This window comes from Tenrec ecaudatus (genome assembly GCF_050624435.1).
Source record: "Tenrec ecaudatus isolate mTenEca1 chromosome 16 unlocalized genomic scaffold, mTenEca1.hap1 SUPER_16_unloc_8, whole genome shotgun sequence".
NCBI classification, from domain to species: domain Eukaryota; kingdom Metazoa; phylum Chordata; class Mammalia; order Afrosoricida; family Tenrecidae; genus Tenrec; species Tenrec ecaudatus.
Window position 1 is genome coordinate 2,560,431 of NW_027457661.1, and position 12,872 is coordinate 2,573,302.

General features: G+C 42.3%; 1 pseudogene; it reads left to right on the forward strand.

Moving 5' to 3' along the window:
- Nucleotides 1–9,548: 9,548 nt before the first annotated feature.
- On the forward strand, nucleotides 9,549–11,546 carry LOC142435950 (cyclin-C pseudogene; annotated as a pseudogene).
- Nucleotides 11,547–12,872: the final 1,326 nt, after the last annotated feature.

A 12,872-nucleotide genomic window follows, 5' to 3' on the forward strand; every position in this document is an offset into this window, starting at 1 on the left:
AATTACAAACCTGGGAACCTGCTGCTTAATCACTTAGGAAGTCTCCAGTGGTAGGGTGTAGCACACGCCTCTCAGAGTTTAGCCATCCAAGGAGTGAGGGGCCTGGTCAGGGCTGTTCCCACTGGCATATGTTCCTCAGCACATTCAGCCAGCACCAGCAAAGTGATCTTCAGAGCTGGCCCTTGGTGACTGAGGCGAGTACACGGAATCAGGAATTTGGGAGTGAAGAGAAGGAGCACCGGGAGTGTCTGCTACAGATTGGAGACTGGAAAGTCAACTCGTTGCTCCTCAAGGGGACAGGCGCTCCCCTCTCTGGATCTCACTTTTAACATCGATACACAAAGGTCGATTCTGTGAGGGTCACAGACTGGGGACTCCCATAGCCAAATGAGGACCTGTGTGGACTCTGGTTGGCCTGCTTATTCACTGCCATCTAGAAGATTCCAACTCACCGTGACCCTGTAAGACCGAGCAGAATTGCCCCTGTGGGTTTCCGAGGTTGAAATTCTATATGGACTAGAAAGTCTCATCTCTGCACAACCCCCACCCTATCCCCCACACCCCACTCCCCAGTGTGACTGGTGGTTTCAAACTACTGACCTTCTAGTTAGCTGCCCAACACATAACCCACTGTGCCACCAGGGCTCTTTGGCCTACCTGGCTTCTATCCAATGTTATTGAATCGCCTTTGAAAAAATCAGGAGCTTTTAAGAAAACAGGAATTTTGACTTTCTCTAGAAAAATCAATCTGGCATCACTGGAACCTAAACTAGAGGATCCACAATTCCACGTGGCTCTGGGAATCTCAACATTTCTTCCTCCTGCTCAAAGTAAAATGGTTTAAGGGGACCTTTCACAGCTGGTGGGCTGGTCTCCTTTCTAGAAAGTTGCCTCTGTAAAGAAAATGCATCTTTCTTCCCTTTTACCTAGTTGGGGGTGGTGAGGGTAGCGGGAGCCATTGGGTTAAGAAAAAACAGTCGAGGTAGCTTCAGTTGCCCTGCCAGGGCTTTAGAGTCCAAGCCTTTTTTGCTCCACCTGACTGGCCTGCTGTTTCCAGGGCAGCCCCACCATCTGTTCCCAGATGCAGGAAGGGAGCCGACTTTCCTTCATCACACCTGCCCCAAACTCAGGCCAGAACTACTGTCTAAACACAGAACAACTTTTGTCTGTGGCCAAATGTGGGACCCCAAATTTCTTCCCTCTTTCCCAATACTCCTTCAGTGACTTGATGACCTGGGCCAGGCTGAGATGAATTAGCTTGCTCCTCACAGCTGGCTGCTGGGTTCCAGTCAACTCCCAGAGGCCACTGGCTGTGCCCATCAGTAGAAGTGGGAGTTGAGAACCCTCACCTCTTGGCTGAGCAGCTCTGTCAGTCTGTAGCTGTTGACTGTAGCTGCTTCTGACAGCCAGTCTAGCTGGTGCTTTAAGTCATTTCAGTCGCTCCACCTCAGCTGTGATTAGTCTAGTCTCTGTAGCCTCAGAGGGAGGGGAAAACAAAACACCTCAATTACTTTGAATCAGAGTGGGTTATCCTCTTTTAAAAGGCAGAAAGTCTGAATTGGAGGATATTTTGGGGGGTCTCTTTTATGCATTTCGCATTTACAAAATAAGAACTAACAGTATTTGTTCCAGTAAGTGGATCAGAACCAACTAAGGGCCCACTCCTCCCACCAGGCCACGTCTCACTAAGAATAGAGGTCCATCACTTGTCTGGCATTTTGTGGTACTGTGGTGACTTTTGTTTTGTGTGATACTGGGAGCTATGTGATTGGCATTTCATATACCAGCAGGGTCACCCAAAGAGCTTCCAGACAAAGAACAGACAATGAAGAAGGAATTGGCTGCCCGCATGGGAAGAATGAGCCATTGAAAACCCTATGGATAGCAGCAACACTGTCAGTTACTAGACCCCCCATGAACAACAGAAGAACATTGTCAGAACGTGTGCCAGAAGATGAGCTCTTCAACTTGGAAAGTATTCAAAATACGGCTGAGGAAGAGGAAGAGCTGACTTTTCATAGGCAAGTCGACCATAATGATGCAAATCGAGTATAGCTATCAGGACCTTCATTTGCTGATGGGGCACAACTCAAAATGAGGAGAAACAGTTCAAATCGTCATTAATAATTGAAACTTGGGATGTATGAAATATGAATCTAGAGACATTGTAAGTCATTAAAAATGAAATGGAATACATAAAGATTGATATTGTAAGCATTAGTTAGCTGAAATGGACTGATATTGACCATTTTGAAACAGAAAATCTTATGGTTTACTCTGCTGGAAATGACACAATCAAGAGAAACAACATTGCATTCATCATCAAAAGGACATTTTAAGATCTATTTTAATGTACAATGCTATCTTTGATAGGATGCTATGTAGCCCCCTTCAAGGAGAACCAATCAATACAACTATTGTTCAAATTTATGCACCAACCACCCAAAGCTGGTGACACAGAAATTGAATAATTCTACCACCATATTCAGTCCCAAATTTGTCAGACTTGCTATCAAAATGCTATTGGAATGCAAAAGTTGAAAACAAAGAGGAAGGATCAGTAGTTGAAAAATATGGTCTTGGTGATAGAAACCAAGCTGGAGATCGCATGACAGAGTTTGCAAGACCAATAAATTGCTGATAGCATATACTATGTTTTCCAACTTCTGTTCTTTCCTCTTTGGTTCCTACATTTGCACTCCAATCACCAATAATTACCAATTTATCTTGATTGTATGTTAGAATTTTGCATGATTAATGATTTCTTCAAACATATGATCAACAACAAAAAAGGTGACCATAAATGTGGACTTCTCCAGATGGAATACACAGAAATCAAATTGACTACACCTGTGGGAAGAAACAATAAAAGAAGCTCAATATCAGCAACTGAAACCAGTCCAGGGGCTGATTGTGGAACAGATCAGCAATTGTTCATATGTGAGCTCAAGTTGAAGTTAAAGAAAATGCAAACAAGTACACGAGAGTCAATATACAACCTTGATAATAACCCACCAAATTTTGAGAACATCTCTGAATAAAGCACAGTGTCATTTAAAAAAAAAAGGAAAGAAAAGATACAAGTGCTTGTCAGAAGAGACTCTGAAACTTACTCTTAATCAGAGAGTAGCTAAGGCAAATGGAAGAAATGATGAAGTAAAGAGCTAAAAAGAAAATTTCAAAGGACAACTCGAGAATACAAAGTAAAATATTATCACAAAATGTGCAAAGGCCTGGAGTTAGAAAACCAAAACAGATCATATTCAGCATATCTTAAACTGAAAGAACTGAAGAAAAATGTCAAGTCTCGAGGTGCAATATTAAAAAATTCTATGGGAAAAATATTGAATGATGAAGGAAACATCTGAGGAAGATGGAAACAATATGGAGTCACTGTATCAAAAAGAATAGACCAACATTCAACCATTTCAGGAGGTAACATATGAGCAAGAACCAATGGTCAGGAAAGAAGAAATCCAAGATGCATGGAAAGCACTAGCCCAAAACAAGATGCCAGGAATTGCTGGGATATCTATTGAAATGTTTCCACAAGCCGATAAAGCACTGGCAGCACTCACTCATCTATGTCAGGAAATTTGGAATACAGCTACTTGGCTAACGGACTGGAAGAGATCCATATGTGTATACATACCAAAGAAGGGAGACAAACGGAATGGTCGAATTATGTACCCCTATCATTGGCATCACATGTGAGTCAAATTGCACTGAAGCTAATACAACAACAGTTGCATTAATTCATTGACAGAAAGTTACCATATTTAGCATTCAAGAGCCATCGTGGCACAGTGGTTACAGGTTGGATTGCAAACCCCAAGGTCAGCAGTTCAAAACCACCAGTCACTCCGTGGGAGAAAGGCAAGGTTTTCTACTCCCATAATGAGTTACAGTCTCAGAAACTCACAGGGGCAGTTAGTTCTACCCTATACTATAGGGTCAGGATGAGTTGTCATCAACTACAAGGCAGTGAGTTTGGTTTCCCAGAGATTTAAGCCAGATTCAGAAGAGGATGTGGAACAAAGGATATCAGATATCAAATGGATCTTGCCTGAAAGCAGTGAATACCCCAAAGATGTTTACTTATGTTTTATTAACACCCAAGGTATCTGACTGTGTGGATCATAACAAAACTTGGATAGTTTTGAGAAGGGAATTCCAGAACACTTTGTCTTGCTCATGTGAAACTTGTACATGGATTAAGAAGCAGTAGCAAAAATAGAACAAGGGTAGATTGCATGGTTTAAGAATCAAGAAAGGTGTGCATCCAGGTTACACCCACTTATTATACTTTTTCAATCTGTATGGTGAGCAAATAATCAGAGAAGCCAAATTATATGAAGAAGAACACAGAATCAGATTTGGAGGAAATATTATTAACAACCTGCTATATGCAGACGACACAATTTGGCTTGCTGACAAGGACGGGGGACTTGAAGCACTTGCTGGTGAAGATCAAGGATTGCAGACTTCAATGTGGGATACAACTCAACACAAAGAAAACCAAAGTCCTCACAACTGAACCAATAGGTAACATGATGATAAATCGAGAAAAACTTGAAGTTGTCAGGGATTTTGTCTTCTCTGGATCCACAAGCAATTCTCCTGGAAGCAGCAGTCAAGAGATGAAAAGATACATTGCACTGGGTAGATCTGCTGCATAAGAGCTCTTTAGAATGTTGAAAAGTTAGGATGTTACTTTAAGCAGGAAGTGCACCTGATCCAAACCATGGTATTTTCATTTGCCTCATCTGCATGTGAAAAGCTTGCCATTGAGTGAAGAAGACCCAGGTAAACTATGAATTTGAACCATGGTACTGGCAAAGAATATTGACAGTACCATGGACTGCCAAAAGAACAAACAAAATCTGTCTTGGAAGTACGGCCAGAATTCCCATTAGAAGTAAGGATGGTGAGATTTTGGACATGTTGTCAGTGGAGACCAGTCCCTGGAGAGGCATCATGCTTAGAAAAATGGAAGGGCTGTGAAAAAAGGGTGAAGGCCCTTGAAGAGCTGGATTGACACAGTGACTACAACAAGAGGACTGAGCATAGGAACACTTGGGTGGATGGAGGAGGAGCTGTTATTGTTACATTCTGCTGTGAATAGGTTTGCCATGGACCAGAACCAACTGGATGGCAAACTAACAACAACAACAACAACAACAACAACAACAGGGAGAGACATTGAAAAGCCAAACTCACTGCCATTGAGTTGACCTTGATTCAGAGCAACCCGTGAGTTTCCCGAGAGTGTAACTTTTCACAGGAGGGGAAAGCCTGTTTAACCTACTACTTAGCAGCCCAGCCCATCACCAGGGCTCCACAAGGATAGAGAAAAGCACTGTTAGGGCTGGATAGGGCAGAGGCTGTATACTGGTACATATGAGGGCTGGAGGTACAGGGAATCCAGGGTGGACGATACCTTCAGGACCAAGGGTGTGAGGGGCGATGCTGGGAGAGTGGAGGGTGAGTGGGTTGGAAAGGGGGAACTGATTACAAGGATCCACATGTGACCTCTTCCCTGGGAGAGGGACAGCAGAGAACCGGGGAAGGGAGACTCCAGATAGGGCACGATATGACAAAATAACGATGTATAAATTACCAAGGGCACATGAGGGAGGGGGGAAGAGGTGGGAGGGGGAAAAAAAGAGGACCTGATGCAAAGGGCTTAAGTGGAGAGCAAATGTTTTGAGAATGATTGGGGTAGGGAATGTATGGATGTGCTTTATACAATTGAAGTATGAATATGGGTGGATTGTGATAAGAGTTGTATGAGTCCCTATTAAAATGTAAGAAAAGAAAAGAGGAGAAAAAATATGATTAGGGCAAAGACTGTACAGATGTGCTTTATACAATTGATGTATGTATATGTATGAACTGTGATAAGAGTTGTATGAGCCCCTAATAAATTGTTAAAAAAAAATGATCCTCAATTCTATCTGAATCCTTGCCAGGGCTGCAAGTTGCCTTAATAAACACGAGCAAAAAAAGTACCTCTGGCAGCAGACCGCTCAGGTTCAAATCCAGGCTCTCTAACTTATTGACTATGTGACCTTGGACCTCTCTGTGCTTCCAAAGACTCACTTTCCAAAAGGGAAGTCATAAGCCAACTTTTCTTATTCCTCACTGGGTTGCTTTGAAGATGAAATGAGACATCTGTCTAAAAATGCTTCTGACCATCCCTTGGTTCTCAGAGCTCCACAAATGCTATGGATTATTGTTTTAAGATTATGAATGCTTTTTTTCCAAGGGTAGTGCAAAGATTAACATCAGTGCTACTTCTCTCTGACAAAATATAAATCCAAATTTCTAAATAGCAGGGTCTGAACGGATGCGCTGTTAACAGCATCTTGCTTTTCTCCCATCACTTGTCACAGTAAATCTGATAAGAAATGCTGGGCTAGGGCCTGCAGCCAAGCCCCTCACTGGCAGAGTGCAGGACCTCAGGTTGTTGGCAGGCCAAGGGGCATCACAATGGCAAGAGGAGACTCCACAAAGGGCCCCTGATTCCTCCCCCACGCCCCCCTTCCCCACGTTCAGGGTGAAACGTCAAAATACAATTTTTTTTGTCACCTGGTGAAATAATGAGCCCCCATTCCCATTGCCTTGGTATCATCAGAGCGCAACAGCCACGTGGGGTAATCGCTGTCTCCGTGTTAATGCTGCTCAGTTCAAACATTTTCACAGGCCCTGGCGAAATGAAACCCGTGCTTTCTACCTAGGTGGAGTTTGAGGCGATTCAGCCCATTTGCTTCTGCTGAAGAGGCTACCTCAGAAAAACAGGAAATAAAAACATAGAGGGTGCCATTGACATTAGGTTTCTCATTTTCTTCCTTTCTTCCCTACCTTCCTTTCTTCTTCTTGCCCTTCTCTTTCTCTTTTCTTCCTTCCCTCCCTTTGCTCACGTCTTCCTGCCTGCCTTCACCTTCCATCTTCCCTCCCACACTCCTCCATTTCTTCTTCGCTCTTCTCTCCCCACCCCCACCTTTCTCCTTTCCTTCCCTGCCTTTTCCCTTCAGCCTCCCAGTCTCCCTCCTTCACTCTCTCCCTTTCCTCCTTCCTTTCCCCACCTTGTTTTCATCCAGTGATTTGTACTCCTTTCTTCCTCTCATCCCACCCCTCCCCATTGCTGGAGAAACATCAGTTCCTTGTGGCGCTGGTTTTTTGGCGCCAGACCCTGTTCTTTGGGTGCTCACAAGTCTGCGTCCTATGTGCAAACATAAGACAGACATACGATCAGGGTTGGATAGAAGATGGGATTTGACAGGTGTTCTGCACCCGAAATCTCCAGGAGGCAAAGGTAAAGTCAGGCTCCTGCCTTTAAGGTTATATCTCCCATTGTAACTGCATCCCACAGAGGCTCCTGCCTCCTGGCCACCTGAGGCCTGCTGCCTGCCTTCCTCTAGCTCCTGGGGAATTGGGGCAGCAGTGGCAAGAACAACAAAAATCCCCAGGAGTTGACAAGAAGGGAGGCTGCCTTGCTCAAGAGACGGCCCCCTCACACACCTGCATGTTGTTGAGATGCAGGTTCTCATCCCTGTGGCTGGGCAAGAAACGCCCCCTCGGCCAAACGCAGTGGCTTCAAACAAGGACCATTATCGTGTGGTTTCTGGGAGGCCACTGAGTCGTGCTTGGAGTCTCCCATGAGTTGGCAGTCACATGGGAACTGGGGCAGGGGCCTCTGGTGACTCTAGTGCGTACACGTGCACTCAGAGGGCTGGCAGCTGAAGCTGGCCGTTAGCTGGGTGCTTAGCTGGGTTGTTGGTTGGAGTGTCTCCACGTGGCCTTTCCAGGTGGCTCAGGCTTCTTTCAGCATAGTGTCTGGGTGCAGAGAAGTGTCCTGAGAGGTAGCACGTGGAGGCTGGACATTCTGAGGGTGAGCACTCAAGAAGAAGACTTTGAAGGGATTTTTCAGAAGCTGTGAAGCACTTTGGGGGAGGGAAGGGGGTTGCCCAAACTAGATGTCACAGTGTCATCTTCTCCATAATCTATTGGTCACAGAGGTCATGAAACATCCCAATTTAAGGGGAAAGGGCATAGACTCTACCTTCCTATAGGTAGCCTGTCAAGGAATTTGGGGGTCACATACGAAGACTGGGAGACCCTGGGTGGCACAAATGGTTAAGGACTCAACGTATCAAGTGGTGGGCAGTTGCACCCCTCAGAAGAAATAAATAATGGCCTGCTTCTAGAAGCCCACAGGCTTGAGAAACCTGTGATGTGTAGTTTCTCCCTGGCACCTAGGGGGTCCTCGGGAGCCAGAACCAACATAACAGCAACGGGTTGGGTTTTTGTTGGTTTTGTTTGGGCTAATATTAAAACGACTAGTATGAAATTATATATGTATTGTGTTTAACTCTCAGGACTCTGATTATGCTGAAGTTGAACAAAACCGTCTGCCTCTTCTATGAACGCCAGCCGATGGAGGCAAAGGGTGAGGGTCTAGAGGAAGAATGAATGTCACATTCCCGTCCTTATGTTTTAGTTGTCCTTAAAGGGCACAGGGGACAAACCAGATGTCTTTGATATGATTTTAGCCTAATGATGTGCTAGTATGATGATGAGCAGCCTGAAAAGTGGTTTTAACTAATGTGATCCAATATTTGAAAAGTTGACGATTTCACATCGAATTTTATATTCTCAGCATCTCAGTTACAAACAGAAAATCAGGCCTTAAAATCCTTGCATTTCCCCAAGGCAACAACAGTCTGGAGCTAGAATTTGAATGTCCCCTGTGGATGAGCTGACACGTGCCTGTTAACCACAGTCCCCATCCATCCCTATTGCCCCCAACACAGAGGTTGGCTACTAGTATCCTTTATCTATATGGCTAAATAGGTTAGTTGGTTTGGATTGGGTTGCTAGTTTTTCCTTTTTTTTTTGTGCTTACTTTTGATTTTTTGGGGGGCTAGGAAATGGTGTGTATTTTGGTACCATATCTTCCAAAGCGAGAAAATAAAACCCAGTAAGCCAAGAAGTTCAAACAGTCTAGATTAATGATGAAAGGAGGAGCCCTGTTGGTGAAGTAGATTATGAGTTGGACTTCTAACTGCAAGATCAGAAGTTCGAAACTCCCCCCACCCCACCCCCACTCCCCAAGAGAAATATGAGATTTTCTACTCCTGTAAAGATTTACAGCCTTGGAAACCCACAGGGGCAGTTCTATACTCTGTCCAAAGGGTTGCTATATGTCATAATTGATTCCAGAGTAGTGAGGTTTTCTTGATTGATATAAATAATTTTTGGTGAGTATTGAAAAAAACAGTCAATATTATTTTTAATACACATCAAAGAAGGTCCACATTAATTGTTCACACAACCCTGCCACCTTCTTTCTTTATTCCCTTGCCTCTCACTCTCCTTTCTTCCTCCCTATGGTCTTTTATCTCATTCTTTTTCTTTCAAGGGTTAGCCTAGGAGTGGGGAAGTCTGAGTAATTCTTAACCAAAAGACTAAATTGGGGTCGCCGCTGCGGAGCGGAGTGGAGCTGGTTGCAGTCACGGAGCTCGGGTACCGAGCGGTCTGGGTCTATGGTCGCTCCGCGGGTCGCTCTGCCGGCTGGTGCTTTTTCATCAGGACAAGCTGTGTTCCATGGCAGGGAACTTTTGGCAGAGCTCCCACTATTTGCAATGGATTTTGGATAAACAAGACCTTCTGAAGGAGCGCCAAAAGGACTTAAAATTTCTCTCAGAAGAAGAGTATTGGAAACTACAAATATTTTTTACAAATGTTATTCAGGCATTAGGTGAACATCTTAAATTAAGACAGCAAGTTATTGCCACTGCTACAGTCTATTTCAAGAGATTCTATGCCAGGTATTCTCTGAAAAGTATAGATCCCGTATTAATGGCTCCTACTTGTGTGTTTTTGGCATCCAAAGTAGAAGAATTTGGAGTAGTCTCAAATACAAGGTTGATTGCTGCTGCTACTTCTGTATTAAAAACTAGATTTTCATATGCCTTTCCAAAGGAGTTTCCTTATAGGATGAATCATGTATTAGAATGTGAATTTTATCTTTTAGAACTAATGGATTGTTGCTTGATAGTGTATCATCCTTATAGACCTTTGCTCCAGTATGTGCAGGACATGGGCCAAGAAGACATGTTGCTTCCCCTGGCATGGAGGATAGTGAATGATACCTATCGAACGGAGCTTTGCCTACTGTACCCTCCTTTCATGATAGCTTTAGCTTGCCTACATGTGGCCTGTGTTGTACAGCAGAAAGATGCCAGACAAGGAAAAGATTTTGGAAATAATCAGGGTCATTTTAAAACTCTATGAACAGTGGAAGAATTTTGATGAGAGAAAAGAGATGGCAACTATTCTTAGTAAGATGCCCAAACCAAAACCACCTCCAAACAGTGAAGGAGAGCAGGGTCCAAATGGAAGTCAGAACTCTAGCTACAGCCAGTCTTAGAACATTCCGAAGATTTTCATAGTGGACCACTTGGAAATAAACCATTGGACAGATTTCAGTAATGTCTTCAATGGAACACAAATGAAAATGAATAGTTGGTTTCTGTCAAGCACTTTGGGAAGTGATTTTATTTTTGCAAAATAATTTTCCTTACCTGGTTTGATTTTACTGCATCATTGATTAAAACCTCTTAATTATAAAAATTTTGAAAGTTTCTAAGGAACCTGCAGATAGACAGACATAGACATATCAAGATTTATAGCTCTTTGATTAGTATAATTTTTAAGTTGAATAATATAATTTTAAAATTTGGATTTGTAGCTTTTTATTAAGTCAGGAAACATGAACACAATTTGTTTTAAATCCTCTTTGGTCACTGAAGGACCAGAACAAGGACAATAAAAGTCAAACATCTGAGGGCTTTTTTCCCTCTTTAACTTAATTTTAAAGCTGTATTTAAGGAATCAAATCTTACAAAATCCTGGAAGATTTTGGTAATGATGTTGATGATTTCAGGGAAAATAATCAAGTACCTATTGATTTAAAAGTATATTTTATTCAATAGTTTTGGTGTCTTGCCAGGGAAGACTCTAGCCCAGTTCTAGCAGAAAAGTGCAATATGTACAGCAAGCATATTTTGATGTTTTAAAAGTTATATTAATTCTGTAAACATTTTAAAAGGCTGGGCAAACTTTAAAAGAAAAAAAAGATCCTACATGAAGTTATTTGCAATTGAGTCACAGTTAATCAAGCATTTAAAATTTTTTAATTGGCTAAAACACCGATTATATGGTTAAAATTTGGTAAACTTTCAATGTTAATTTTTACTGTACTGTGAAAAAAATTTTATAATACATACATCCCTTACTTAATTTTTCTGTTTTAGTGTGACTTCACAAATTTACTATAGATATCCTGAGCCAAGAACACAATCAGGTTTCGGGCCAGTTTGATACTGGCTGTTCTTAATTCTGATATGAGTGGAGGAGTTCAGGCTCAATGTCATCTCAGTGGGACTGTGCTGTCTGTGGAACTCAATGAATTAATAATTTTCTTCAGACTTGAAGGAGAGTGGTAAATAAGTTAAGGAGTTAATGGATGTCAGTGTACAATTTAAGGGTTCATTGTGGAAAATGGATTATTAAATGTTGAATTCCTGGTATAAAACTGCAAGAATAAAAGAAAGTTCTCCAAAAAAAAAAAAAGACTAAATTGGTTTTATTGTTGGTGTTATTACTTGGGTTAAATTTTTTTCTTTTCTCTTCTTCTATTGGTTTGTGTCATGTAACCCAGAAAATGAGGAAACATTTGGAACATCAAAACACTATCCTTTCTCAGTAGACTACAAGCATTAAAGGCAACAGAGATAAATACTCCAATAATAACAATAACATACAAGGATAGCTAGAGAGATAAATAGATAGATAGAAAAACCACAAAATCTGAGCAGTTGTGGGAAGGAGAATGGGACTAGCCCCATGAATAAATATAGGTTTGCCAGAGAATAGTTCTATATACATATTAGCATATACTACAAATATGTTCATGAATATAATAGTGCATCCAGGAGGCATAGTTATGAAAATGTCTTAGGTATAACAAAACCCCTTGAGGGAGCGTGTCCTAAATATGGGGGATCAGGAACATAGCTCTGAGAGACCTCAAGATCAATTGGAACAAACTAGCTCACAAAGACAATGTTCTGTATCCATCAGGGAAGTGACTGGGGTCTTCAAAAGCTAGTGAGTAGCAAACTGAAAGTCGGTTCTTGGTCTCACCCTATGTGTTGGACAGGGTTCTCTAGAGAGACAAAACCATATTGCTAGTAATTATATATAAATATATTTATAAAGCTAGATATACAATAGAAGAAATGAACCACTAAATTATATACAGATAGATAACACAAGAAACTAACAGTGAAATTATAAAACAGTGAGACACTAGCAGTCCTTTAAGGCTTGAGAGCCGCCAGTTGCCAGTCCCTTTCTGCAGAGAGAGCTGGGCTATATATACCCAGGCAGCAAACAGCAAGGCAAGTCACCAACTGTCACCAACTGTCGGTCCCCAGCTCCAGAGATGAACATACCAATCCTGTGGGATTAAATGGACCTCAACTTACAGCGACACAGTCCACAAGCTAGGCATCCCACAGGTAGTGTACCCCTTTAAATTGAGGCACAGAACAAGCAAGGCGAGGCTCACGAAACCATCTATCCCTCTGCTCTTCGATTAATCCTACTTGTGTTTATCGGCTAGGCTGGCACTATAAACTATTGGACCCTGTCTGGAGCAAATAACAGTGAATAAAATCAAGATGCCTGGCAACAATTAGTCCAAATCAGTAATGGACTATGCGTACCTCAGCCTCTATGATGCTAAGGTCAGAAGAACTAAATGGTGCCTGCCTATCACAAACAGCTGCTCTGAAAGGGAT